The sequence below is a fragment of the Jaculus jaculus genome, chromosome 6 (assembly GCF_020740685.1).
Source record: "Jaculus jaculus isolate mJacJac1 chromosome 6, mJacJac1.mat.Y.cur, whole genome shotgun sequence".
NCBI lineage: Eukaryota > Metazoa > Chordata > Mammalia > Rodentia > Dipodidae > Jaculus > Jaculus jaculus.
In genome coordinates, this window is record NC_059107.1 from 96,158,903 (window position 1) to 96,162,688 (window position 3,786).

Here is a 3,786-nt window from a genome sequence, read left to right on the forward strand (position 1 = left end):
AATAAAAATAAACACAAAAAAAATTTTAAAAAAAGAAAGATTGACCTGGTTTTGGTGACACACATCTTTAATTCCAGCACTTGGGAGGTAGAGATAGAAGGATCACCATGAGTTCAAGGCCACCCTGAGACTACATAGTGAATTCCAGGTCAGCCTGAGCTAGAGTGAGACCATACCTCGAAAACCCAAAAATAAATAAATAAAATACAAGAAAGAAAGAAAAGGGCTGGAGATATGGCTTAATGGTTAACGCACTTACCTGCAAAGCCTAAAAATTCATGTTCGAGTCTCCAGGTCCCATGTAGGCCAGACACAGTGATAGAAGCGTTCACTGTCACACATGCGCACAAGGGGTCACACATGTCTGGAGTTCATTTGCAGTGGCTAAAGGCCCTACTGCACCTATTCTCTCTCCAGTAAATTAAAAAAGGGTAGGGGGGCTGGACAGATGGCTTAGTGGTTAAGGCGTTTGTCTGCAAAGCCAAAGGATCCTAGTTCGATTCTCCAGAACCCACATCTGCCAGATGTAGAAGGGGAGCATGCATCTGGAGTTTGTTTGCACTGACTGAAGGCCCTGGTGCACCCATTCCTTCTCTCTCTGTCTCTTTCTCTCTCAAATAAATTAGTAAATAAACAAAAAATATTTTTAAAAAGGAAGAAAGAAAAAATCGGAGGGAGGATTCAGTAGTTGTGGTGGCTCATGCCATTAGTCTCAGCACTTGGGAAACTGAGGTAGGAAGATTCGCATGAGTTCAAGGCCTGCTGATGACAGTCCAGAGTTAGAGCGTTTAGGCTTGGCTCTGTGATCCACTTATGGATGACCGTCCAGACAGTTCAAATGAGGGATTCATCCCCCAGTTAGGCACCACTTGCAAAATGCTGCTCATGATGGTCTGCTTGAGGCCCCACAGGGAAGTTACTTAGAACATGGATCCTGAGCAGGGCATGGTGGTGCACGCCTTTAATCCCAGCACTCAGAAGGCCTAGAGGTAGGAGGATCACTGTGAGTTTGAGACCACCCTGAGACTACATAGTGAATTCTAGGTCAGCCTGGGCTAGATTGTGGTCCTACTTCGAGAAGCAGAAAAACAAACAAAAAAGCAAACACACTTGCTTAGCACATATGAGACCCTTGGTTCAATCCCCAGAATGGAGGAGAAAAAATAAATAGCATGACACAGTAGGGTAGGGCAATTCTATAATTCCAGCATTCAAGAAGATGAGTCAGGATGACTGAAAGTTCAAGGCCTGCCAAGGCTGCACAGCAAGACCCTGTCTCAAAAAGAAAAAAACCGCTAGATGTGCGACTCATTGCCTATATTCCCAGGACTCAGGAGACTGAGATAGGATCACTGTGAGTTCAAGGTCAGCCTAGGATACAGAGTGAGCTCCAGGTTAGCTTGGATTAGAGTGAGACACTGTCTTAAAACTATTGTTTCTTTTCTTCTTCTTCTTCTTCGACTTATTTTTTTTTTTTTTTTTTTTTGAGGTAGGGTCTCACTCAAGCTCAGGCTGACCTGGAATTCACTCTGTAGTCTCAGGGTGGCCTTGAACTCATGGCCATCCTCCTACTGGAATGCTGGGATTAAAGATGTGCACCACCATGCCCAGCAAAAAAAGAAACAATAGCCAGTGTGGTGGAGCATGTCTTTAATCCCAGCATGTGGGAGGGAGAGGTAGGAGGATGGCCATGAGTTCAAGGCCACCCTGAGACTACAGAGTGAATTTATTTATTTATATATTTGAGAGAGAGAGAAAGAAGCAGAGAGAGACAGAGAAGCAAATATAGAGAGAATGGGGATACCAGGGCCTCCAGCCACTGCAAATGAACTCCAGATGCATGTGCCACCTTTTACATCTGGCTTATGTGGGTCCTGGGGAATCAAGCCTATGTCCTTTGGCTTTGCAGGCAAGTTCCTTAATCTAAACCATCTCTCCAGCCCAAGCCACTGTCTTAAAAAAAAAAAAAAAAAAAAAAAAAAAGGGCTGGGAAGCTGGAGAGATGTCTTAGCGGTTAATCACTTGCCTGTGAAGCCTAAAGACCCGGGTTTGAGGCTCAATTCCCCAGGACCCACATTAGCCAGATGCACAAAGGGGCACATGCATCTGGAGTTCACTTGCAGTTGCTGGAGGCCCTACTGTGCCCATTCTCTCCCTATCTATCTGCCTCTTTCTCTGTCTGTCTGTTGCTCTCAAATAGATAAATAAAAATAAACAAAAAATTTAAAAAGGTGGGGGGGCTGGGGAGCTAGACATGGTGGTGGTGCATCCCAGTGAGACTCTGCTTCGGAAAAAAGTGGGGGAGCTCTGGGGAGACAGCTCAGCAGTTAAAGGCTTGCAAAGCCTGTTGATCTGGATTCAATCCCCATTATCCTGTGCAGCCAGAAGCACAAGGTGCTGCATGTGTCTGGAGCTCCTTTATAACACCAAGAGGCCCTGGAGCAAAGTGCCAGCTGCCTGAACCAAATCTGATTTCACCACTCTGATCCTCAGTATCCTTCTCTATAAAATGGGGAGGGGACAGTATAGTTTCTATCCTATGAGGTTCTTAGGAAGATTAAGTGTATTACTCTGCTTAAGTCCTTGGCCCACGTTATAAGCACTACACAAGTGATTCAATCCAGAGCTTCATACCTACTGACATACTGGGCAAGCGTTCTGCCACTGAACCTCAGCCTCAGTGTCTGCTTTCATATTATACTTTTCTTTTTTTCTTTTTGGTTTTATATTGTACTTTCCTAAAAGCCATGATTATTATTATTTTTGGTTTTTCGAGGTAGGGCTTCACTCTAGCCCAGGCTGACCTGGAATTCACTATGTAGTCTCAGGGTGGCCTCGAACTCACGGTGATCCTCCTACCTCTGCCTCCCGAGTGCTGGGATTAAAGGCGTGTGCCACCATGCCCGGCTTGTGGTGGCCTTTAATCCCAGCGCTCGGGAGGCAGAGGTAGGAGGATCACCGTGAGTTCGAGGCCACCCTGAGACTACATAGTGAATTCCAGGTCAGCCTGGGCTAGAGTGAGACCCTACCTCGAAAAACCAAAAAAATAAAAAAATAAAATAAAGGCCACCACACCCAACTATGATTATATTTTTAATATATTCATTTATTTGAGAGAGAGAGAGTGGGAGGAAGAGAGAGGGGAAAAGGCAGATAGAGAGAGAATGGGCATGCCAGGGCCTCTTAGCCATTGCAAATGAACTCCAGACAAGTGTGCCACCTTGTGCATCTGGTCACGTGGGTACTGGGAGTCGAAGCTAGGTCCTTAGCCTTCTCAGGCAAGTGCCTTAATTGCTAAGCCATTTCTCCAGGCCTATGTTATACTTTCCAACTTTTCTAGTTTAGCTGAACCTATCTGGATTTGGGCGCCAGTGAGCAGATGCTGCTTTAAGGAGATGTAGAACTTTCCAACAAATCCCAGTGGTTGGGGGATTCCCAGCAGTGTTTATTCTTGGTCCTGGCCCAGATGGAAGTATCAAGCAATCCAAGAGACCTTCTACTTGGGGTGTATGTGAGCAGCTGAGTTGGGTGTCAGTGTATTCCACTTGAACTCATTTCCTTTTCTTCAAGTGGGAAGGTCAGTTTGGGGTCAGAGACTTGATACATACCACAATCTTTCTTTAAGAGGCTCCTGGTTTTGTGAATTTCTATCCAGCTAGACACATGATAATGTGATATATGGATTTTTTTTTTTTCTTAAGTATGGTCTTGATCTAGCCCAGGCTGACCTGGAATTCACTCTGTAGTCTCAATCTGGTCTCGAACTCTCAGCAATCCTCCAGCTTC